General features: G+C 46.1%; 1 protein-coding gene across 4 annotated transcripts in view; it reads right to left on the bottom strand.

Annotated features, from left to right (window-relative positions):
* CCSER2 (coiled-coil serine rich protein 2) overlaps positions 1–27,343 on the bottom strand; it is a 377,220-nt gene that overhangs the window by 337,405 nt on the left and 12,472 nt on the right. The gene's annotated exons all lie outside the window — the stretch shown is intronic.

Raw genomic sequence — 27,343 nt, 5'->3', positions numbered from 1 at the left:
AGGAGACAGGGCACAAAAAAGTAAAGCTTTACTAGGTCAGGTGGTGTGCACTGGCTCCTCCCCCTATGACCCTCCTCCAGACTCCAGTTAGGTACTGTGCCCGGACGAGCATACACAATAAGGGAGGCATTTTGAATCCCGGGTAAGACTCATACCAGCCACACCAATCACACCGTACAACTTGTGATCTAAACCCAGTTAACAGTATGACAACAGAAAGGGCCTCTTAAAGATGGCTCCTTAACAATAACCCGAATTAGTTAACAATAACTATGTACAAGTATTGCAGATAATCCGCACTTGGGATGGGCGCCCAGCATCCACTACGGACTCCGAGAAATAGAATTATCGGTAAGTAAATTCTTATTTTCTCTATCGTCCTAAGTGGATGCTGGGGTTCCTGAAAGGACCATGGGGATTATACCAAAGCTCCCAAACGGGCGGGAGAGTGCGGATGACTCTGCAGCACCGAATGAGAGAACTCCAGGTCCTCCTTTGCCAGGGTATCAAATTTGTAAAATTTTACAAACGTGTTCTCCCCCGACCACGTAGCTGCTCGGCAGAGTTGTAATGCCGAGACCCCTCGGGCAGCCGCCCAAGATGAGCCCACCTTCCTTGTGGAGTGGGCTTTTACAGTTTTAGGCTGTGGCAGGCCTGCCACAGAATGTGCAAGTTGAATTGTGTTACAAATCCAACGAGCAATCGACTGCTTAGAAGCAGGTGCGCCCAACTTGTTGGGTGCATACAATATAAACAGCGAGTCAGATTTTCTGACTCCAGCCGTCCTTGCAATGTATATTTTTAAGGCTCTGACAACATCCAACAACTTGGAGTCCTCCAAGTCGCTAGTGGCCGCAGGCACCACAATAGGTTGGTTCAGATGAAATGCTGATACCACTTTAGGGAGAAAATGCGGACGAGTCCGCAGTTCTGCCCTATCCGAATGGAAGATTAGATAAGGACTTTTATAAGATAAAGCCGCCAATTCAGATACTCTCCTGGCAGAGGCCAGGGCTAGTAACATAGTCACTTTCAATGTGAGATATTTCAAATCCACCTTTTTCAATGGTTCAAACCAATGGGATTTGAGGAAATCTAAAACTACATTTAGATCCCACGGTGCCACCGGAGGCACCACAGGAGGCTGTATATGCAGTACTCCCTTGACAAAAGTCTGGACCTCAGGGACAGAGGCCAATTCTTTTTGGAAGAATATTGACAGGGCCGAAATTTGAACCTTAATGGATCCCAATTTGAGACCCATAGATAATCCTGATTGCAGGAAATGTAGGAAACGACCCAGTTGGAATTCCTCCGTCGGAACCCTCCGATCCTCGCACCACGCTACATATTTTCGCCAAATGCGGTGATAATGTTTCACGGTGACTTCCTTCCGTGCCTTAATCAAGGTAGGAATGACTTCTTCTGGAATGCCTTTCCCTTTTAGGATCTGGCGTTCAACCGCCATGCCGTCAAACGCAGCCGCGGTAAGTCTTGAAAAAGACAGGGACCCTGCTGTAGCAGGTCCCTTCTCAGAGGTAGAGGCCACGGTTCGTCCGTGAGCATCTCTTGAAGTTCCGGATACCAAGTCCTTCTCGGCCAATCCGGAACCACTAGTATTGTTCTTACTCTTCTTTGCCGTATGATCTTCAATACCTTTGGTATGAGCGGCAGAGGAGGAAACACATACACTGACTGGTACACCCAAGGAGTTACCAGTGCGTCCACAGCTATTGCCTGTGGATCTCTTGACCTGGCGCAATATTTGTCCAGTTTCTTGTTGAGGCGAGACGCCATCATGTCTACAATTGGTCTTTCCCAACGGTCTATTAACATGTTGAAGACTTCTGGATGTAGACCCCACTCTCCCGGATGAAGATCGTGTCTGCTGAGGAAGTCTGCTTCCCAGTTGTCCACGCCCGGGATGAACACTGCTGACAGTGCTATCACGTGATTCTCCGCCCAGCGAAGAATCTTGGCAGCTTCTGCCATTGCACTCCTGCTTCTTGTGCCGCCCTGCCTGTTTACATGGGCGACCGCCGTGATGTTGTCCGACTGAATCAACACCGGCTTTCCTTGCAGGAGAAGTTCCGCCTGGCTTAGAGCATTGTAGATTGCTCTTAGTTCCAGAATGTTTATGTGAAGAGACTTTTCCAGACTCGTCCATACTCCCTGGAAGTTTCTTCCTTGTGTGACTGCTCCCCAGCCTCTCAGGCTGGCGTCCGTGGTCACCAGGATCCAATCCTGAATGCCGAATCTGCGGCCTTCTAATAGGTGAGCCTTCTGCAACCACCACAGAAGTGACACCCTTGTCTTTGGTGACAGGGTTATTCGCAGGTGCATCTGCAGATGCGACCCTGACCATTTGTCCAACAGATCCCTTTGGAATATTCTTGCCTGGAATCTGCCGAATGGAATTGCTTCGTAAGAAGCCACCATTTTTCCCAGGACTCTTGTGCATTGATGTACTGACACTTTTCCTGGTTTTAGGAGGTTCCTGACCAGATCGGATAACTCCTTGGCTTTTTCCTCTGGAAGGAAAACCTTTTTCTGAACCGTGTCCAGAATCATTCCTAGGAACAGCAGACGAGTTGTCGGGATTAAATGGGATTTTGGAATATTCAGAATCCACCCGTGTAGTCTTAGCACCTCTTGAGATAGTGCTAAAGCTGTCTCCAGCTGTTCTCTGGACCTTGCCCTTATTAGGAGATCGTCCAAGTATGGGATAACTAATACGCCTTTTCTTCGAAGAAGAATCATCATCTCGGCCATTACCTTGGTAAAGACCCGAGGCGCCGTGGACAATCCGAACGGCAGCGTCTGAAACTGATAGTGACAGTTTTTGAACAATGAACCTGAGGTACCCCTGGTGTGCGGGGTAAATCGGAACGTGTAGATACGCATCCTTGATGTCCAAGGATACCATAAAGTCCCCTTCTTCCAGGTTCGCTATCACTGCTCTGAGTGACTCCATCTTGAACTTGAACTTTTTTATGTAGAGGTTCAAGGACTTCAGATTTAGAATAGGCCTTACCGAGCCATCCGGCTTCGGTACCACAAATAGAGTGGAATAATACCCCTTTCCTTGTTGTAATAGGGGTACTTTGACTATCACCTGCTGAGCGTACAGCTTGTGAATGGCTTCCAACACCCTCTCCCTTTCGGAAGAGACGGTTGGTAAGGCAGACTTCAGGAAACGATGAGGAGGATCCGTCTCTAATTCCAACCTGTACCCCTGAGATATTATCTGCAGGATCCAGGGGTCTACCTGCGAGTGAGCCCACTGCGCGCTGTAATTTTTGAGACGGCCCCCCACTGTCCCCGAGTCCGCTTGAGAGGCCCCAGCGTCATGCTGAGGTTTTTGCAGGAGCCGGGGAGGGCTTCTGTTCCTGGGAAGGAGCTGCCTGTTGGTGTCTCTTCCCTCTTCCTCTGCCTCGTGGCAGGTACGACAAGCCCTTTGCTCTCTTATTTTTGTAGGAGCGAAAAGGCTGCGGTTGAAAGGTCGGTGCCTTTCTCTGTTGGGGAGTGACTTGAGGTAAAAAAGTGGATTTCCCGGCAGTAGCCGTGGCCACCAAGTCTGATAGACCAACTCCAAATAACTCCTCCCCTTTATACGGCAAAACCTCCATGTGACGTTTTGAATCCGCATCGCCTGTCCACTGTCGTGTCCATAAGGCTCTTCTGGCTGAAATGGACATAGCACTCACCCGAGATGCCAGTGTGCAAATATCCCTCTGTGCATCACGCATATAGATAAATGCATCCTTTATTTATTCTAACGACAGTAAAACATTGTCCCTATCTAGGGTATCAATATTTTCAATCAGGGATTCTGACCAAACTACTCCAGCACTGCACATCCAGGCAGTTGCTATAGCTGGTCGTAGTATAACACCTGCATGTGTGTATATATTCTTTTGAATAACTTCCATCTTTCTATCTGATGGATCCTTAAGTGCGGCCGTCTCAGGAGAGGGTAACGCCACTTGTTTGGATAAGCGTGTGAGCGCCTTGTCCACCTTAGGGGGTGTTTCCCAGCGCGCCCTAACCTCTGGCGGGAAAGGGTATAATGCCAATAACTTTTTTGAAATTATCAACTTTTTATCAGGAGCAACCCACGCTTCATCACACACGTCATTTAATTCTTCTGATTCAGGAAAAACTGTTTGTAGTTTTTTCACACCATACATAATACCCTGTTTTACGGTATCTGTAGTATCAGCTAAATGTAACGTCTCCTTCATTGCCAAAATCATATAACGTGTGGCCCTACTGGAAAATACGTTTGAATTTCTACCGTCGTCACTGGAATCAGTGCCCGTGTCTGGGTCTGTGTCGACCGACTGAGGCAAAGGGCGTTTTACAGCCCCTGACGGTGTTTGAGGCGCCTGGACAGGCATTAATTGATTGTCCGGCCGCCTCATGTCCTCAACTGACTGTTTAAGGGAAGATAAACCATCACGTAATTCCACAAATAAAGGCATCCATTCTGGTGTCGACCCCCTGGGGGGTGACATCTGCATATTTGGCAATTGCTCCGCCTCCACACCAATATCGTCCTCATACATGTCGACACCACGTACCGACACACACCGCAAACTCACAGGGAATGCTCTAATGAAGACAGGACCCACTAGCCCTTTTGGGGAGACAGAGGGAGAGTCTGCCAGCACACACCACAAAGCGCTATATATACAAGGGATATCCTTATATTAAGTGCTCCCTTATAGCTGCTTTAATATATATATATATAGCCATTAATGTGCCCCCCCTCTCTGTTTTACCCTGTTTCTGTAGTGCAGTGCAGGGGAGAGACCTGGGAGCCGTTCTGACCAGCGGAGCTGTGACAGAAAATGGCGCCGTGTGCTGAGGAGATAGGCCCCGCCCCTTTTTCGGCGGGTTCTTCTCCCGCTATTTTTCCAGTCAGGCAGGGGTTAAATATCTCCATATAGCCCCTATGGGCTATATGTGAGGTATTTTTAGCCTTGTATAAGGTTTATATTTGCCTCTCAGAGCGCCCCCCCCCAGCGCTCTGCACCCTCAGTGACTGCCCAGTGAAGTGTGCTGAGAGGAAAATGGCGCACAGCTGCAGTGCTGTGCGCTACCTTATGAAGACTGAGGAGTCTTCAGCCGCCGGTTTCCGGACCTCTTCACGCTTCAGCATCTGCAAGGGGGTCGGCGGCGCGGCTCCGGGACCGGACTCCACGGCTGGGCCTGTGTTCGATCCCTCTGGAGCTAATGGTGTCCAGTAGCCAAGCAGCAAATCCACTCTGCATGCAGGTGAGTTTACTACTTTCCCCCTAAGTCCCACGTTGCAGTGATCCTGTTGCCAGCAGGACTCACTGTAAAGAAAAAAACCTAAACTAAACTTTCTCTAAGCAGCTCTTTAGGAGAGCCACCTAGATTGCACCCTTCTCGTTCGGGCACAAAATCTAACTGGAGTCTGGAGGAGGGTCATAGGGGGAGGAGCCAGTGCACACCACCTGACCTAGTAAAGCTTTACTTTTTTGTGCCCTGTCTCCTGCGGAGCCGCTATTCCCCATGGTCCTTTCAGGAACCCCAGCATCCACTTAGGACGATAGAGAAAAATAGTTAATGCAAAGCACAGGTTGAAGGCGAGTCCTTTGTGAGCTTATGTTTTGCAATGACACATCCTCAGGCCTATGGAGGTTTCTGCTGTTGCTGCAGCATCATGTACGTCACAATCATCAAAAGGATACCAAGCCCTGTGTGTCCCAGCCCTCTTGTAACAGAACTGGATACATTCATTGGATTGTATTATTGGCTGTACAGTCACGCCACAATAGACTAGAACAATTATAAAATCATGGTACGCAGTCGTTTCTTTAATCATCACTAACAAAAAGCTTTGAAACAGTAGCACACACAAAAATGTAGAGAACACCACCACACATGTAACTGGCCCTAAGTACAGTAGATTAGCTAAAGCAGGGATGGGGAACCTTTGTCCGTCCAGCTGTTGTTGAAGAACACATCCCAGCATGCCCTGCAACAGTTTAACATGACCAAATTGAAAAACTGTTGCAGGGCATGCTGGTATGTGTAGTATAGCAACAACTGGAGGGCCAAAGGTTCCCCATCCCTGTGCTAAAGTAAACGTTTATTGTTTTCCACTTTCTTAATAACTTTGTCCCACTGCTTTCTTTAAACCTGGTATTATTTAAATGACTTTGGAATTTCTCAGCTCAGACCCCAGTTTTTACCTTCAGCAAAATCCTGGCTTTTTGCTCAAGAACCCCTTTCACACTACATCTGCGACCCGGGAATTTCCTGGGTCACCCCTTTCAGACATAAGCCAGGTTTTCCTGGTTTTAATGCAGTTCCTCATAGTCTTGTCATTTAAGGGGTACTATTTGCTGGCCCACAATAATGAGGTCATGTAAAGGTGTGGGCAAGCTATAAATGGACTGGGTGGCATTGGCGTTTCTATATTGGGTGCAGTGCGCATGGGCCCATGAGTCTCGGGGGGGGGCCACACCGCACCCATTTCCCCTATACTTACCTTTCCAGAGTCCATCGCTGACCGTGTGTGGGCCCCCTCCTCTCCCGTAGTCGTCACGCCGCTGCTAGCGCACTAACCACTAGAGACTCTGGCACAGTGCCAGAGTCTACATCGCATGAGCAGAACTCCGAAAAAATGGTGCGGCAGCCATTTTTCAGAGTCCTGCGCATGCGCTGTAGACTCTGGCACTGTGCTAGAGTCTACAGCGCTCAGAGCGCTAGCAGCTGCGCAACGGCTATGGGAGAGGAGGGGCCCGTACATGGAGTCTGCACACGGTTCCCCTCCTCTCTAGAGACGCCCCTGCTGGGTGGAGTCCCCATAATGCATTGCTGTTATGGCTACTGAGGATGTGTACTACGCAGCAAATGATGCATTGATGAACATGCTCACACTGGTTCTTCATTGCACAGAGTGAGATTAAGATTAGAAGGGAGCATTTTTTGGTGGAGAGGGAGATTAACTGACGACATCATTTATGCCGAAGGAGAGCCTTGATCATGTCCAGCGCTTGTCCAAATATACTATCTGAAAGAATATCATACAAATAACAAACCACACTGCTATTAAAAACTGGTAGTGGTAATAAAGCCTAGCACATGCTGACAAACTAGACTGGAGAATATATGTAAAATAAGGAGATAAGATACAGGACGTGTCAATAGAACAGAGGTTCTCAAACTCGGTCCTCAGGACCCCACACAGTGCATGTTTTGCAGGTCTCCTCACAGAATCACAAGTGAAATAATTAGCTCACCTGTGGACCTTTTAAAATGTGTCAGTGAGTAATTAATACACCTGTGCACCTGCTGGGTTACCTGCAAAACATGCACTGTTTGGGGTCCTGAGGACCGAGTTTGAGAACCTCTGCAATAGATAGTTGGGAACTGTCATGTGTATAAAACTAAACAGAAGACATGATAAAATAAAATGATAAGAACAGAAGGTGCACAAGTTGTGGCAAGAGCAGAATGCTGGGAACAACTGGAAGCAGATTATAATCTTGATTGGTACTCCTTTGCTCAAGTACTATAATAGTCTGTATTTCATATTCACAGAGCCTAATCATACAGAGAGAGGTGAATTGAAAGCCCCAGTTCACTAGTTGCCAAACCAAGAAGTGTATTTCTAAACCAAGCACTAGAGCCCTACCAAAACGAAGCCATTGTTGGAATTGGACCAGGGATAAAAGAGGACTTTGGAGCATAAGTGGCTATGGGATCTATTTTTCAAACCCAGCCTGTAAAATGTCAGTTAGGAGGGGATTGGCTGGTACTTTATCTCCATTGACTTCATCTCCATCCAAGGCTTAGTAAATACACCCTAAGGGTTATGGCTCCTGTTGGGATGATCCAGAATTGTGCCAGTGATCAGTTCTTCAAGTCTCTATGGATGTGATTATGTTATGAACCTGCAAAAGCAGGAGGAGGACAGCAAATCTGAATCCTGAATGTGTGGCAGAGAGCGAACAGTCTAGTTCAGTGATTGGGGATTCAATGATCCTGGGGAAATTGATAACTATAGCCACTTGAGTAGGGCTGTACAGTAGGCTTTTTTTGTGCAATAAATATATATTTTAGTGTTCACTCTAGGATCCGGGCAGGGCAGGGCAGGGCGCTGGACCTAGAGGGGCACAAGGGTGTGCACGCGGCGAAACGGGGCGCGTCAAAAGGGGGCGGGGTCATTACGCGTAATAAAAGTGGGCGGTTCAGCCAACAGATGCAAAAAAAAAAAAAAGGGGACGTGGGTGGTTGGCAGCGTCACTGTTGGGGGCGTGCCCAGCACCTACGGAGGTGCTGGGCTTCCCCTAAGCTCTCTCTCAGCGTGAATGGATGCCGCGCATACATACACACATATATATATATATATATATATATATATACATATATATACATATACATACATACATACACACACACACACACACACACATATACACCAATAATAACCAGTTATACATAACCAGTTGTTTGACTGGGCAGTTCCGAACGCATAGAGGTACCAGACAACCTTCAGCACATAAAGCATCCTTACGACTACCAAGCTTGCATTGAGAGACAAAAGAGCTTAATATGAACCTGGTATCCTTACAATTGTTGGCAGCAATTGGACCATTTAGTCCTGGACACTCACAAAGTACAAGCTGCATTGCTATTGTTTACAAGGTACGGATCAGAGTTCCACAAATAACTGGCACTCAATTTTGCTTAACAATTACCTGGCTGGAATGGCTGGCAGACTTATCCTGCAGAGTTATCACAGAGATTGCTGCAGATGTGGTACAGTTCTATCAAAAGTACCAAGACGATGCATTTACAGGATTTGCGACTGCTTAGGACAGTGGTTCCCAAACGGTGTGCCTAGTCATCCTGGGGTGCCTCAGGACACTAGCAGGGGTGCCTTGGATAGGTGGTCCAGGACCAATTCAAACTATTTTTGGTCAAAGTAATAGACAAAACCAGTGCTTGTGGTTGCCAATTATAAAATGAGGACAAACAGAAGCAAATTTTTCCCACACCACACTAAAGAAACTAAGGATGACACATAAACATAATATGCTAATTGTTTTCTAAAACTCTCAATAAGAAACTTTTGGGCCTAGGGTTGCCGAGAAAAAATTCTGATTCTCTAGGGCGCCATGATTCAAAAAAGTTTGGGAACCACTGGTTTAGGAACATAAGCCTCACTGGAGATAAGGGAAGTGCTACTTGCCTGCCTGGCAGAATGGGATTGAGAGCATACCAGTAATATGGGAAAGCTGGGATCACAGCAGTTACTAAGGAGTGGGAACTCCGGTGACACTGGCGCTCATATCACGTGCTACTGGCTTGTGAGAACAAATGTCACAGACTGCAATGATCCTGTACTATGCAGTCTATCCCTGTCTCCTACTGTTACTAGCCAAAGTAAGTTTGGAGACAGACAGACACATACCCTAACTGAGATGAGACATACCCACATTTAACAAAAATGCAGTATATATTGCTACTCTCTTGATGAAGTGCAAATTGATGATGATCTGTATTTGGAATCGATGAAGAAGACTAACCCCAATTCCTGGATCCTAGTCTAAAAGTTTAACGTTAGAGCCTATCACTCATTGAGTCTTGCAGAAAGAAAGATTTAGTCTCTTTCTACCCCACAGCCTCTCCTTCCCAGCCTGTTAACAATGGCTGGTTCCTGGAGGCAGCACAAAAGAAATGGCTCAGAGTTTCCCAAACCATGTTGATGTTATAAGGTCAAAACTGCCCCCAAATCAAAGGATAGTGCCTATAGTGGCTTGTTGCCAGACAGTCCTTCACTTACAAAGCAAAAATTATTATCCATTTTATTGCCATTTGCAATATAGTTCTAATTTGAGCTGGGAACGAGCTCAGGGATAATGTAGAGCTGATAAAGTGATGTGCCATATGAGAAGTGTGTGAAAAAAACGTTTAGAGTGACTGAATGCTATTTTTTGACCTGTATTTATTAGAGTCACATGACATACGCATGGTATCCACCACAAGGATGAGTGCTAATCTCAAAGACAAATGTTAAACATACATTGTATTTGTCCGCAACCACACTGTTTTGAAAATATTCAGCTCTGCAACAGTTTGCGATATGGCAACTAAGTTTCAATCAAGCTGAGCATGTGATTAGGAACACTGCTGAATTGGTACAGCGATGGCTCATATGTAAAGTGTAGCCAGGGTGTGGATCATAATCCAATGCCACTGCAAGAAGTGCATAAACTTTTTTCTTTTAAAATTCAACCAGATAATAAATGTATGTTTACACAGAGAGTGCGTTAGAATAGGGACTGATAGTCCTAGAGACATATACGAAATACGCTGTGATTACACAATTGTTCATTTATGATTTAACACTAGTATTAACACATTTGTTCATTCTTGAATTGATATTATGGGAGATAGGGACACTCATTGAATACGGGTGATACTTACCTCAGTGTCTGATATTAGATGTGTTTGAACACTCTCCCCTTTATTTTAGATTGGTAAGAAATAAAAGTTAAGTTTTAATACTATTCATTAACCCTCTATATACTATACCACTAATTACTTCAAAAGAGTGCTCCAAAAAAGGAATTTTCTTTGGGGCTAGTCCCCAAAATGTTTTTGAAATATGAGTCCTTCACTTACCCCTGGAATAATTATACATGTACTGTTTAGACAGCACAGACTAGGAGCCACGTCTCCTGTTGAGGTGATCTAGGACGGGGTGCTTGTTATTGGACTGCCAAGTCTCTTCGGATCCTGTATAAGTGTGTGGAGTGGAGTGCTAAATATAGTTACTGTAGGCAGAGATTAATTTCATATGTAGTTAGTATATTCGGGCTGCTACTGTATATTTTAAAGTGTACTGTTTATGGGCCTGATTCAGAGATGTGCATGCAAAATGTGCAGAACAAGTCCTGCATCACTGCTCGCAGGCAGTTAGCCGCAGCATGATTTACATGCTGCGCATTTAGGGGTGGAACGAGAGTGTCGATGGGGGCAATTCTACAAAAAAGGGACCTGTCAAGGCCAGCATGAGTACCAGTGGCCAGTCTTAGTATGCTTTGGCTTACTCATATGGCCAATGTATGTGACTATCGCTTGTTGTGCTGTTGTGTCTGTGGACGGAGTACTCGAATCAGCGATGTATACAGGAGGCGTCTTTTTCCTACAGGCACCTCCTGCTACATTAGATAACATGAAGATGGCTGCTGCATCCAAAGATACTCACTGCGGCCATCTATGAAACATACTCTATGTTCTTTAAATTATACTATGTGACTTCTTCAGGTAATGTAAAATTCTCCATCAAATGCCTTAAAAGGGCTAATCAGGACAACCAGTCCAAAGTGGACAGTTGTCGAGCCACTTTTGTACAAAAAGACACTCATCGATAACTCTGGAATGGGACAGGTAATTGATAAATTATAGTTTTTGATCAAGGAAATGTGTGTCTTTTGTTCTTTTCCAATTTTAAACAGCTTTCTCAGATATATAAAAGGGAAATATTAAGTTCAGTAACATCAAAGCAATGATGTGAACCAGATAGGGCTTAAAAAAAGGGGACTCCAGCCACCTAAGCAAAGCTCTACCTTCTGCGTTCAAAAAGGCTGTCTAGAAGTCACTACTCCAGTTAGTACAGTATTGTGCCTATGTGGTTATTGAATCCTCTACAGACTGCTTTGGTCCTCAACCTTCCAAAGGCAGGAGGACATGGAGATCAGTCTCTGCCAGCTTGGCAGTTGTGTGAAGATGGTACAGTATGTCTGGGTGGCTCATCCTCTATAGACTGCTTTGGTCCTCAACTTTCCAAAGGCAGGAGGACATGGAGATCAGTCTCTGCCAGCTTGGCGGTTGTGTGAAGATGGTACAGTATGTCTGGGTGGCCAGCACATTGATCTAGAGGACACAGTGATTATAGTTTCTTTAGTAAACAGTAGCACCCTGTGCGATGAAACCCATGGGTTTTGTTAACTGTATACTGTACCTAAAGATACATAATTTTTTTGTAACTATTTGGTAAAACAAGATTTAAGGTAAGAAATTACCGTTGTTAAATCTCTGTCTGCGAGGTACACTGTGCTCCACAGGGAATGACATTGGGGGTGTAGAGTAGGATCTTGATCCGAGGCACCAACAGGCTCAAAGCTTTGACTGTTCCCAGAATACATAATGCAGCCTCCTCCATAACCCCGCCTCTGTGCACAGGAGCTCAGTATTTGTTAACCAGTCCAATGCAGTAGCAGGCACAAGAGACAACCGTTAGTAGCCACATACACCACATTCTCACGACAGGAGAAAGTGTCAGCGGCTAATGCCATGCCATACCAACCCAAAAAAGCTAAGTGCATCAAGGTGGGCGCCCTGTGGAGCCCAGTGTACCTCACAGAAAGATTTAACAACGGTAAGTTCTTACCATAAATCTTGTTTTCTGCTGCGGGGTAAACTGGGCTCCACATGGAATAACATCGGGGATGTCCTAAAGCAGTTCCTTATGGGAGGGGACACACTGTAGTGGGCACAAGAACCCGGCGTCCAAAGGAAGCATCCTGGGAGGCGGAAGTATCGAAGGCATAGAACCTTATGAACGTGTTTACTGAGGACTACGTAGCCGCCTTGCACAATTGTTCAAGGGTCGCACCACGGCAGGCCACCCAAGAAGGTCCAACCGACCGAGTAGAATGGGCCTTAATGGTAGCAGGAGCTGGAAGGCCAGCCTGTACATAAGCATGTGCAATCACCACTCTAATCCATCTGGCTTGTGAGCAGGCCAGCCACCTTTGTTAAAACCAAACAAAACAAAGAGAGAATCCGACTTCCGAAGGGAAGCAGTTCTCTTCACATAGATACGGAGAGCCCGTACCACATCCAAAGACCACTCTTTGGAAGACAATTCAGGAGAGGCAAAGGCCGGAACCACAATCTCTTGATTAAGGTGGAAAGACGACACCACCTTAGGTAAATACCCGGGATGTGTTCTAAGAACCGCCCAATTACGGTGAAAAATCAGACAAGACAAGGCACCCAAATCCGACACCCGTCTAGCAGAGGCAATAGCCAGCAGAAAGCATACCTTAAGAGCAAGCCATTTAAGGTCTGCAGATTCAAGAGGCTCAAACGAAGACCCTTTCAACGCCTCCAGAACCACCGACAAGTCCCAAGGAGCCACAGGCGGGACATAAGGAGGTTGAATACGCAACACACCCTGAGTGAACGTATGTACATCACGTAACGTCGCAATTTTCCTCTGGAACCAAACCGACAAGGCAGAAATATGAACCTTGATGGAGGCCAGACGAAGGCCCATGTCCAGGCCCTGTTGTAGAAAGGCCAAAAGTTTGGCCGTACTAAACTTGTAAGCATCATGATTGTTAGATGCGCACCAAGCAAAGTAAGAATTCCAGACCTTATGGTAAATCCGAGCAGAAGCCAGTTTCCTGGCCTTCAACATAGTTTGAATGACCGCCTCAGGAAAACCTTTGGCCCTCAAGACGGAAGCTTCAAGAGCCACGCCGTCAAAGCCAACTGGGCTAAATCCTGATATACACAGGGGCCCTGAACAAGGAGATCTGGGCGCTGTGGAAGTAGAAGGGGACGCTCTATCGAGACCCTGAAGGTCTTAGAAACAATGCCGCCTGGGCCACGCGGGAGCGATAAGAAATAGGATTCCTCCTTCTTGCTTGAACTTCCTTATTACTCTGGGCAGGAGTGACACCAAAGGAAACACGTATGGCAGCTGAAAGTTCCATGGAATTGCCAGTGCGTCCACGAATGCTGCTATAGGATCCCTTGTCCTTGCTACGAAGACCGGAACCTTGTGATTGTGTTGAGACGCCATCAGGTCCACATCTGGAAGGCCCCACCTGTCCACGAGGAGTTGAAACACTTCTAGCTGGAGGCTCCACTCTCCGGCGTGTACATCCTGACAACTGAGAAAGTCCGCTTCCCAGTTTAGGACCCCTGGAATGAATACTGCCGATATGGCTGGCAGATGGTGTTCCGCCCACTGAAGAATCCTTGATACTTCCCTCATTGCCATGCGGCTTCGAGTGGCGCCTTGATGATTGGTATACGCCACCGTGGTGGCTTTGTCCGACTGTACTTGAACAGGTCTGTTCTCTATTAAATGCTGGGCCAAGTTCAATGAGTTGAACACCGCCCGCAATTCCAGAATGTTTATCATGAGGAGAGACTCCTCCTTGGTCCACCGACCCTGAAGGGAGAGTTGCTCCAACACCGCACCCCAACCTCTCAGACTGGCATCCATCGTCAGAAGGACCAAGTTGGAGATCCAGAACGGACGACCCCTGCTCAATCGTTGGTCCTGAAGCCACCAGCTCAGTGACAGACGAACCTCCGGAGACAAGGAGATGATTTGAGACCTGATCCGGTGAGGCAGGCCATCCCACTTGGCAAGAATCAGCTTCTGCAGAGGGCGGGAATGGAATTGAGCGTACTCCACCATGTCGAAAGCCGACACCATGAGACCTAGCACTTGCCGAATTAGTATTGCCGAATGTATCAACACTTGCGGACGAGAAGCATCAGGACTTTCTCCTGAGACAAGAACAACCGGATGTTAGTGTCCAACAACGCCCCCAGGTGCACCATGCTCTGAGCAGGGACCAGGGAAGATTTCTTCCAGTTGATGAGCCACCCGAGGGCTTGAAGAAACTGGATAATCAGATCCAGATGGCGTAGGAGAAATTCTGGGGAATTTGCCAGGATCAACAAGTCGTCCAGGTACGGTAGGATCCTGACCAATTGACGGCGGAGCACAGCCGTCATTACCGCCATGACCTTGGTGAAGACTCGCGGAGCCGTGGTTAAACCAAAAGGTAATGCCCAAAATTGGTAATGGAGGTTGCCAACCGCAAACCTCAGGTATTGCTGATGAGACATTGCAATGGGAATATGCAGGTAAGCATCCTGTATGTCCAGGGAGACCGTATAATCCCCAGGTTCCAATGCCAGAACAATAGAGCAAAGAGTTTCCAAACGAAACTTGGAGACCTTCACAATTTGTTCAAGGACTTGAGGTTGAGAATGGGCCGGGATGACTCATTTGGTTTCGGGACTAGGAACAGCGGTGAACAGTACCCCTTGCCTCTCTAAGCCAGAGGCACCTGTACTACCACTCCTGAGTCCAGGAGGGACTGTACCACCGAATGAAGAGTTTTTGCATTCACCTGATCCGAAGGGACGTCTGTCAGCCAAAATCGATGAGGGGGATGATTTTTGAAGGATACGGCGTAACCTTGAGTGACGACTTCCCATACCCAGGCATCAGAAGTGGTCTTCAACCATTCCTGGGTATACCCTAGAAATCGGCCTCCCACCCTGGGAACCCCCAGAGGGAGGCCCGCCCCGTCATGCAGCAGACTTGTCAGTTTTGGAAGCAGGCTGACGGGCAGCCCAGGCCCGTTTGGGTTTGGTCTTATTGGGATTGAAAGTGCGAGACGGTTTTGGGTACGCCTGACCCTTTGCTTTCCCTGAAGGATCAAAGGAGCGAAAGGAAGTACTCTTAGCCTTCGGTACCGAATGAGCAGTACTAGGTAGACAAGCTGTTATAGCAGAAGCTGAGTCAGCCACAATCTTGTTGAGGTCTTCTCCGAAAAGGATGTCTCCCTTAAAAGGGAGTACCTCCAGGGATTTCTTAGAGTACAGATCCACGGACCAGGACCGCAACCATAGAATCCGGCGATCCAGTATTGATGTAGTAGAAGCCTTGGCTGCCAGGATACCGGCATCAGAAGCCACCTCTTTAATGTAATGAGAAGCTTTGACAATATACGATAAGCATTGTCTAGCATGATCAGAAGCGTTGGAAGACGTCTCCAACTCCTGAGCCCTCGCTTCAATAGCCTCTGCAGCCCATGTCGCTGCAATGTTGGGCCGATGCGCAGCACCTGCTAAGGTGTAAATCGCCTTTAAACAACCCTCCACATGCTTATTCATCGGTTCTTTCAAAGACATGACGGCAGTTACTGGCAGAGCTGAGGATACCACTAGCCGCGCCATCTGCGAATCCACTGGCGGGGGTGTTTCCCAATTTTTACTTTGCTCCACAGCGAGGGGATAGCGAGCCAGCATCTTCTTGTGAGGCGTGAATTTCTTTCCTGGATTTTCCCAGGACTCCTGACGTATGTCAACTAAATGATCAGAATGAGGTAAAACTTGTTTAACCACTTAGACGTTTAAATCTGGCCGGTTTCTTAGGGGCAGCATCAGGCTCCGGGTCATCAGTAATCTGAAGAATAAGCCGGATAGCCTGTCAGGAACATCCACCTGTGAAATAGATTCCCCATCAGAAGCGTCAGGATCAGAATCAGTGGGGTCAGTATAAACGCCATCCGTTGGTGGATTGTGAGGAAGTAATGGCCCGCTTAGAGGACCCCTTGGTCTTAGGCGGGCGAAGAGCAGACTTCTGAGTAGTCAGTGATTGGTTCAATTGCTGTAACTGAGCAGACAGTTGATCTGCCCAAGGTGGGTTAACGGCAGGGACCATAAGCTGTTGTACCAGCTTATGGTCCCTGGGGGGGTTAATCTAGTTACCAGCATATTCAAAAGCGTGGAGAAAGTAGCCCAAGGCGGGTCATTTTGAACCCCCGTTGCTACAATCCCACTGGGGGGTAAGGAGCCCCCAGAACCTGAATCCTCAGCTGCTATATTTTCCTCTAATGTGTCTGCAGCGTCACCACCACACAATGTGGGATCAGCCCCAGCGCCACATATCCGAAAGCTCAATGCAGGGCAACCCAGTACAATATCAGCAACACAATACCGGACAAGAACCCCCTGTGTAGTTGTAACAGCACAAACAGGGAATTCAAGAGGTATATGGTGACTAAAATTCACACAGAAAAATACACACTGAGTATATCTTGTGAAACACCTATATTAAAATGATAAACCTGACACACTTAGCCCCCTCAGGTTATAGAATATAGGGATAGCATTCTGAGTGTGATACACGAAATGGAGGTCACACAGCAGCTATATGCACACACACATAGTCACATAACACAATGCAGAAATTATGACATGCAATAAAACTGCACTGGACTAGCAATACAAAGTAGTACTAAGTATAGCTATACACTCAATAGATATAACAATGCACAGTAAATACTAGATGTATATCACAGGGTACTTGTACGATATAACCCTGACTAAATGCACTCTCTCTTAACTAACACTGTCAGCAGACATGTAGAATACTTAAGTGTCCTGTAAAATGCACAGCGCTGACATGCAGGCGGCTTTACAGAGGAGGATTTGCCCAAACAGTCCCAGGATCAGCTCAGCTTGTCCTAATGGCGCCCAAACGCTGAGAGGGAGTGAGGGAGAGAGAGATATGCAGCTCCAGGGCGGGAACATTTACTCTAAATGGCGCCCTGGCACTGGGGGAGGGGCTACAGGTCAAAACCTTATCCTCCTGCTGGACTTCACCACCGGGTACTGTGGGCTTATAAAAAACGGTTTCTGAGAGGAAACCGACCTGTGGTCTAGCGGGGTCCCTGTACTGCAAGTGTCCACGCCAGCGCGCGCGGGCCGCCTCCCACCGGCAGCGTCGGATTGCGATTTACAGCGGGTCCCACCGAGGGGACCCACTTACCTCCTCCCTGAGTGCGGCCACGCGATCCAGGAGAACAGCGGTAGAGTGTGAGACTAACTGGAAGAAACCGAAGCCTCCGCTGTAAGTACCCAGCAACCAGGGCGCAGGAGTATACAGCGCCGCTGGGGGAGGTGATGGAGCTGTAGCAGATGTCTGACTGACATCTAACACAGTCAGTGTCTCTGCTGCAGCCCTTGAAGTCTTCATTTTTCATTAAAAGCTTCTTCTCAGGGCTGCTGGAGCAGCCCCCCTGTTGTATGCCTGCTTACTGCATGGCACCAACTACAAAACTGAGCTCCTGTGCACAGAGGCGGGTTATAGAGGAGGCGGAGATATGTATTCTGGGAACAGTCAAAGCTTTGAGCCTGTTGGTGCCTCGGATCAAGATCCTACTCTACACCCCCAATGTCATGCACTGTGGAGCCCAGTGTACCCCGCAGCAGAAAATTATTTATTCACTGTTGTTTTAATAAGAGATTCTGAACTCAATGAGATACCAGGTGGCCTCAAATAAAGGCATTTTTAAGTAACCAGCCAGCACCTTCTCGGCAAAAGGAGCTAAACGTTAGTCCAAAAACCTCACATCTATTTTAATATCTGCAAAATTTTACGCTTTTACGTTTAGGCAGCGGTGCGGAAAGGATTATAGTTAGGGGAAAGTATACTTACCTTTCCCGTCAGGATTCACATTGTCGGGATGCTGCGGTCGTTAGTCTGACCGCCGGCATTGTGAACCCGACACCTGCAAAATAAAGCATAAAGGAGCCCAAAAGGGACAAAGCCAGAAACTAAAGAATCTATTATCATCATCATTTATTAATATGGCGCTACAAGTGGTATGCATCGCCTTACAAAAGTGCATATATAAAAACAGAACAGGTATAACAATTCAGAAGACAGAGGGGAAATGTTTTATCACGGCAAAAACTCTGTCATGCCGCTCAGTGCGAGTGAACATTATTTCTTTGGGTGCGCAATCACAGCGCCCAGTAGTTTGAATAGGTTTAGCTACTTTACGTATCTTAAGTCTGGTGCGTGATCAGTAATAGGCGCCCAGTAACTTTAGAGGGAGCTGCAGGCATGAGAAAACAATTCAAAACAATGCAGGACATAGCAGGATTCAAGCACTAATGCAGAAACTGTCATCATACCCCGAATGGCAGTGCCTGCTGAACCAGACAGCTCAGTGCTGCTGTTTGGGAGGAGGAGTAAGAGAAGATGGTAAGGTTGAGAAAAAGGGAGAACATATGAGGTAAGTGGGCCCTGTTCGGGAGAGATTACACTATGCAGTGTAGGGGAAGACAGTCATGGGTGACGAGTGTACTACGAGTTGCCGGCTGTCGGGATCCCAGCAACCAGCATAGCGGTGCAGGGATCCTGACAGCCAGAATACCGCAAAACAGCACCCTTGCGGGCGCCACGCTGCGGGAACTGTGGCGCGCAACACTATTTATTCTCCCTCCAGGGGTGTAGTGGACACCTCAAGAGGGAGAATAGTTGTCGGTATACCGGTGGTCGGGATCCCGGCGCAGGTATGCTGAGCGCTGGGATTCCGACAGCCGCTATATCGAGTGCCATTCATGGGTAACACGGGGTTGAAGTCTGTGTGTTAGGAACATAGGTTGAGTTAGGAAGACAGCATACTTTTCAAAATGACCTAGGGCAGCATAAAACTTAAATACAACCTGTTGACAGGTTCAACCAGTTTAAGTATTACTACAGTTAACACTTCGACTCCACCAATCAATAAACATGAACAAATCACTGTAGAAGATGGGTGAGATACTGATGCTAATAGAGATGGTCAGCAGCCTTGGATACACTCAAATAGGGATTCCCTTATATACCCTGATTTGCCTGACCTCAAACCTGTCTGCTTTGATTGACCATGAATTACAACCTCTGGTCATAAAGAATCCCTATTTAAAAGATACTGGAAACACCATCAAAATACTTGAAGAATTAACTTGGGATCCAGAAATGATCATGATAACGGCTGACGTTTCTTCACTATATACCATTATTGAACATCAAAAAGGTTTAGAAGCAACATCATGGTTTTTGAATACATCTGATCTTTCAGAAACAAGAAAATCCTTCATCATGGATTCCATTGATTTCATCTTAAACAATAATTACTTTTATTTTGAAGGGAATTATCTACAAAAAAAGGGGACGGCGATGGGAACACGTTTTGCCCCGAGTTATGCAAGCCTTTTCATGGCGCATAGGGAGAAAAGAGCTCATGGAATAACTCCTTGATTAAAATGAATCACTATATAGATATTTTTTTTGGAAAGGAGATATGGACACCTTAACACAATTCTGTTAAAGTCTCAATTAGAATGATAGGAACATTATACTTACTTTTGTCAACAGTAAAACTGAGGTTAATTTCTTGGACTTGACTATATACATTAAAGACAATAAATTACAAACGAAAACCTTCAACAAACCAACATATGCGAACAATTATATATCCAAAGATAGCGGTCACCATGCCAATTGGCTCAATGGTATACCCAAAGGTCAATTTATCAGAATGCGCAGAAATTGAAGCGAGGACGTTTGTATATCCCAAATTGATAAATTGTAAAATAGTTTTTTAGAGAAGGGATATGACTCCAACACCCTTGAGAAAATAAAAGAAACCCTCAAAATAAACAGATCATCGCTTATACACAGAAGTCAGAATAAAAAAAGAAACAAACCATTCACAATTGTCATTCATCACAAAATATGACTCAACACAAGAAAATCGAATACATTATTAAAAAACACTGGCATTTACTATGCAAAGATAATACTCTAGGAGAGATTATTCCGAAAAAACCCACCTTCATTTATCGAAAAGCTTCGAATTTAAAAGATACACAGTGCTTTACCCCAAAAATCCATTAACCCGGTGAGGACAAGTGGTTTCCACAGATGTGGCACTTGCCTTCCATGTAGGCATATTACATCAGATACATCCAAATTTACAGAAATTACGGTTAATGGAATAATTATAAGATCATGGACTTCATCACGTCACACTAGCAACGTTGTCTACCTGGTTGAATGTACATGTGGAAAATGTTATATTGGGAGAACATCAAGATCTTTAAAAACCCAGCTTGGAGAACACTTGCGCAATATAAAAAATGGACTTCTTACACATAACCTATATGAACATTTTAAAATAGAACACAGTTGTTCGTATAAACACATTAGAAAATGTGTGGGTCTTAAACACATTAAGTCAATGTGGCGAGATAGAAATACAGAGAAAAATCTTGCCAAAGCCGAAATTAAATGAATATACAAATTGCAGTCCCCTTCACCGAAAGGCCTCAATAAAGATTTCGAATTAAAATGGTTTTTATAAAAATAAAAAAAATGTATAATCAGTTAGATTTTATTTTTGTTTTGTAAAAACATTATCTGCACATTCTAATCAATTGCTTCATTCTCTTATTCCTTTCACCCACTGAGCATGCTCTCTTTGGGAATAGTTTGACGATCATAGACTGGAAACACCAAGATTCTAAGACTTTGTAAATGGACCTCATCACCTCATATTTTATTCACTACGGTTGAACCTCTAAATCTCCTTATTGAATATAAAGAAAGAATTTCTCTTGGAGATTTTTTTCCCACTTCCGGAAACAGTGGACTGAGAAGAGAACCTCAGATGCCACACTTCCGGGACCATAGAACGGGACGACAGACATAGATGCCACACTTCCGGCTATGGATGCCCCACTTCCGGTCACGGCACATTTAGGAACCAGGATCTGCCCCACTTCCGGAAAACACGGACTGAAAAGAGGATCCCAAATGCCACACTTCCGGGACCAGAGAACGGGATGACAGCCACAGATGCCACACTCCCGGCTACGAATGCCCCACTTCCGGTAGCGGCACTTCCAGGAATTAGGTGACGCGGCAAGTCCAATAGAACATTAATTCTTCTTCTGCAGTGTACATAACACCTATCGTCCCCATACCTACCATATATAAACGAAATCCTCATATCTACTGTGGATAAAATTACAATATATTGCAGTACCCGTTCCCCAGTGGCCCACCCGTTCCCCAGACCTGAATCCAATTGAGCACATCTGGGACATCATGTCTCGCTCCATCCATCAATGCCACGTTGCACCACACACTGTCCAGGAGTTGGCGGATGCTTTAGTCCAGGTCTGGGAGGAGATCCCTCAGGAGACCATCCGCCACCTCATCAGGAGCATGCCCAGGCATTGTAGGGAGGTCATACAGGCACGTGGAGGCCACACACACTACTGAGCCTCATTTTGACTTGTTTTAAGGACATTACATCAAAGTTGGATCAGCCTGTAGTGTGTCTTTCCACTTTAATTTTGAGGGCGACTCCAAATCCAGACCTCCACGGGTTAATAAATTTGATTTCCATTGATAATTTTTGTGTGATTTTGTTGTCAGCACATTCAACTATGTAAAGAACAAAGTATTTAATAAGAATATTTCATTCATTCAGATCTAGGATGTGTTATTTTAGTGTTCCCTTCATTTTTTTGAGCAGTGTATTATTCTTAAGAAGTGTACCGCAAGTATCACGTTAGTGTATGCAAACTTCAAAATGCCCAAAAGTTGAATAAGATGAGCAATGAACTGGCTCCGGATAATGGCACATAAGTGAAGTTAGAACGTTCTTTTATCTATCACAGAAAATAAATGAAAGTTTAAAGAGCTCTTTTGACACGTGTCAGCGCCCGGGCTCTAACCGGTACGCTGGGGCCGCGGGACTTGCTTCACTGGCGGCGTGCGGGCAGCGGCGGAGGGCTGCCGCGCCGGGTCTGTGCACAGCGGTAGGCGGCGGTGGGGGGTCCGCTCGTAGCGGCGGGACGCCGCTGCAGCGGATCTCGCTCATCCTAGTGGTTGCTAGGAGACCAGGGGCAGGGAGCTGAGTGCTGATGCAGGAAGGTCTGCCTCACTGGGCGTCGCCATGTTGGAGACCAAAGTTGAAGCATAGTGCAGGCTTCCTATTTCTTCCAGCCTATCAAGGGAAAGTTCTTCCTATAGAAGGGGGCTGGTTTAGGACAAGGACGCCAGTGCTTCAAGTTACAACTCTGTTGTAGGTGCTTTAGCCTGTGCTCCCAGGATTCTTGCCATGTTCTGGTTACTCCTATTCTGCTAAGCCGTTTTCTCAGTTGCTGCTGCAGCCCTGCCGTTCCTAGCCTACTGCCGCCTGTGGAAGCGCTCCTGGAAAACCCGGTCCAGTAAGAGCCTTAGGGCCCGGGCTTTCTGCCTCGTCCTTCAGCCACGTCTTCAAGCCACCATCCTCAGTCCATAGTTCATTATCTACAGCCTCGTCTTTCAAGCCACAGCCCGCAGTTTTTCTTCTTCAGCCACGCCTTCAAAGCCACTATCCACAGTCCCCAGTTCATCATCTACAACTTCATCTTTCAAGCCACAGTCCGCAGTTCTTTATCTTCAGCCACGTCTTTAAAACGGCATCCACAGTCTACAGTTCATTATCCACAGCCTCGTCTTCCAAGTCACAGTCCGCAGTTCTTGCCTTGTTTCTTAGTCATCGTTCACAGTTCTTTTTCTTCAGTCTCATTCTCAGGAACTGTTACTCATTGACTCATAGTCCCACTAATGCAGAAACGGTCATCATACCCCGAATGGCAGTGCCTGCTGAACCATTGATTCCCATTGATTCCTGTCCCATGAGAAGGAACTATATTCAGCCCCCACGCCTTCTTCACCCGCAGACAACCACTTCCTTGGGCAAGACCCAGCTGCCAGATCCTCAAATCCAGCCGAGCGTGACAACACGTCCATCAAAGTAGAGTGCATAATCATTTCTCGATAGCTACACACGCACATATAAAAAAATACATATTCAGCTCATTATATTCCTGACTGTATAATTCATTTAAAAACAGGGAATGTTCGTTTCCAAAATATTGCTATGATTTGTCAAAGCTCATTCTGGTCCATACACTGACCCTCAAAAAAATGTGAGCATTGCTCTGCATTGTTTGTCTCAATGAATTACAGATTTTCAATACAACAAACGCTGCTCAAATGGGTTTAGGGCAGTGATTTTCAACCTTTTTTAATTCGCGGCACACCAAACAATATTTTTAAATTGCCAAGGCACACCATCAGTCCACCACGGGGTAAAAAAACAAAGACGTTGGCCCCCCACAGTAAAACAACCCCACCCCCCCCCCAACACACACACACACACACACACACACACACACACATTGGCCTCCACAGAAAAAACGATTACATTATTCCCCATAGAAAAAAAACAATTACATTGCACCCCACATAAACCATTTTGCTCCCCACATACATTGCTCCCCACATAAGTTGCATTGCCTGCCCCCCCCCCCCCCCTCATTTTCTGTCCCCCAGTGGCGGGGGTTGCTTGCAGTGCTGCGAGCACTGAGCAGCAGGTGGGCAGGTGCGGATGCCTGCATGCGGGTGGGTGGCGGCAGGATTGGATGCAGGAGGGTGGCGGGCAAGAGGGAGGGCAGGCGGACTGGCTGCCTGGCTTCTGGGATGCGGCGGGCGTGACCTATGATGTCACCGCTGCATCTCCATGGCATTGGTCACGGCCCATGCGCGTTTGTGTCTGAGCCTCCCAGGGGATCCCAGCGCTACGGCTGCCTGGGTTCACACTTGTTTTGAAGGTGCAGCAGAGGCTCTGGCTCCGCGGCACACCTTACAACCGGTCATGGCACACCGATTGAAAAAGCCTGGTTTAGGGACTGGCTCACTGGTTTAAAGACACAGAACACACCTAAGTATATTAATTATTGAGCACTTGGGAAATTAACTGACAAAATTTGACTTACATATGGGAAGTAGGGGTGCAAGAGAAAGTGTGACCACAAAGTTTTACATAAACAATTGGTGAACAAAAGAACTTGAAGTGGTTGGTGAGCTTTAACAAATTATTGCAATATTTTGGAAACTAACATTCCCTGTTTTTGAAATAGTTAGGAATATAATTAGGCGAGTGCTGAGTATAATTACAAGGACAAGTAAAGAATGAGATATAAGTAGCACTCTGAAAGCTTGTAAGCAAAGGAACTGCTGATATCTATATACAATTATCTGTAGTGCTAAAACTTATTTATATTATATAAGGATATCTTATTCATATTATGTACAGAACAAAAGAAAAAAAGGTTCATTTAAAATATATAGAGATATAGACCAAAAAGTGTTTAAGGAAATGAAATAAAGTGAATAAAAACAAAGAATTTCCATGAGTCTTTATTTGTTGTATATTTGTTGTCTTTCTGCCAAATAGTTGCTATTGTATTGACACAAATGTGTAAAAACATTGTTCTATGCATCTTATGAGTATATATTAGTGGCCACTAAAATCAGGATCAGCAGTAAAGGGCTCCATACACTAGAACGATTATGCCCGATTTCAGCCCAATTCGGGCATTCGGCCCGATATATTGGGTGAAATCGGGCATTTTAGCTGTGTATCCGATCCGATCCAATGCGCGGCCCCGTAAGCATCGTATCGGATCCTCCAGATTGAATGTGCTGCACATTCAATCTGGTCCAACCCCGCAGGCGTGGCTGGGATCGCCCAAGATACATTGTATGCAAAAGGACACCATACAATGTATCTTGGCCGATCCTGTCGCCAGGGAGGCTGCCGGGGTGATCGCCAGTGACATGTCAGATGGACATGTCGCAGTAGTGTATGGGGCCCTTAAGACTCCAAGGGCAGCCATGCTGTCACTTCGGTTACGAATAGATGGATGCATAGAACAATTATTTTTACACATTTGATTAATGTTATAAACAACATCACTACCTATAAACAGACATATTTTCTGTGCAACCCCTTCTGTTCTCATCTGGGGCAGATGTAATAAGCCTGGAGAAACAATAAAGTGGAAGGTGAAGGTGCGTTATCACCTTCCACTTTATCACTTCTCCAGGCTTAGGGAGTTATTCAGAGATGAACACGGGGATGGGGGGAGATTCAGGCCTTATCGCTGGGCTGCAAAATTTGTTGTGTTGCGTTAAGCTAGTCGCCACCCAAGGGGAGTGTATATTCGCTGTGAAAGTGTGCGATCGCATGTGTACGCTGAGCTGCAAAAAATCCCTTGCACCTCACTCACTATTGAATGATTTGTCCACTGTGTGCAGTCTGTGCGCAGCCCAGGACTTACTCCTACAGTGCGATGAGAACAGGCTGATCGGGGCCGGAGCTGACGTCACACACCCTCCCTGAAAACGCTTGGGAACGCCTGTGGTCAGTTACCACCCACAAACGACCTCTTCCTGTCAATCACCTTGCGAACACCCGTGCAATCAAAATTTTCGCACAAGCCTGTCGCTGTCTGGCAATGCCTGTTTGGCGATGCACATGCGCATTGCGGTGCATACGTATGCGCAGCCTATTGCTGATCGCCCACTGTGCGAAAATGCACAGCAGCGATCAGATCAAAATCACCCCCAAAGATCGCAGTATATGCAGCTAGATCTGCTTTCAGCTCCTCACATGCTGGGGGCCGCCCAGCATTTATGAGGCCTCCCAATTAAATTGCAGGCACATCTGAACTAATGTTGACCCCTGACCACACGTCAAACGGTCCACCGCCATTTTTTATAATCAGAACGGCTGCGTGTGACATCACGCAGCATCCCAGAAGATGGTCCCAGTCCGCCTCCACTTAGAATGCCCCACCCCCTAACACCGCAATGACGACCCCCCGATGGCCTTCATGTGGCCGCAATTTGTAAGGTCGCGCACACGCACTGCGGCCAGTGCACATGCGCAGACCACACAAATGCAGCCGCTGCACACAGACGCGGTTGCGTTTGTGTCTGAATTAGGCCTTTAATACATTTGCCCCCTGCTTTGTGAAACACTAGAAGGAATACTTGTAAATAGCAAAATATTATGTCAATACAAGAGCAACAATATAACATGTAAACATAACATAATGGTAATGGTGTGTACACAAGGGGAGATATTTTCTTACGATTTTGACTATATAGTCAAAATCGTAAGAAAAGTTAGTGCAGATCGCAAGGTGAAAGTCACCTCGCGATCCCGATTCGATGCCAATGCGTGGATGGCATCGCAAGCCTAGATAGTCAAAATTGACTTGCCTGCACAGTCTATCTCATAGAAGAGATAGTCAAAATTGACACTTAGCCAAAATCGCACAGTCAGTATCGCAAGCACACTCATTATGTGCTTGCAATGCCGACCTAGCCCCTGTCGCATAGTGAGAATCGGGCATAGCACGAATCTCACCGTGTGTATAGGCCTAAACACTGATCTTGTGTCAATACAATAGCAACTATCTGACAAAAAGACAACAAATATTCAACTCTTCGTTTTTAATCACTTTATTTCATATCTTTAAACACTTTTTGATCTATATCTATATTTTGAACCTTTTTTCTGCAAATATTATGAATAAGATATCCTTTTAATATATAAATAATTCAAAGTTATGTTTTGGCACTACACATACAGTAATTGTAAATAGAGATCAGCAGAGTCATTGCTAACAAACTTCCACAGTGCACCTTATATCATTCTTTTCTTGTCCTTTTAATTTAACTTGTCATAGGAGATTGGTAGCACCATCACTTTAAAAAGTACATAAAAAGAAATACAAAAAAAAATAAGATTTTACTTACCGGTAAATCTATTTCTCGTAGTCCGTAGTG

The sequence above is a fragment of the Pseudophryne corroboree genome, chromosome 3 (assembly GCF_028390025.1).
Source record: "Pseudophryne corroboree isolate aPseCor3 chromosome 3, aPseCor3.hap2, whole genome shotgun sequence".
Lineage (NCBI taxonomy): Eukaryota > Metazoa > Chordata > Amphibia > Anura > Myobatrachidae > Pseudophryne > Pseudophryne corroboree.
Note: the sequence above shows the minus strand (reverse complement) of the source record. Positions and strands in the feature narration are given on the sequence as shown.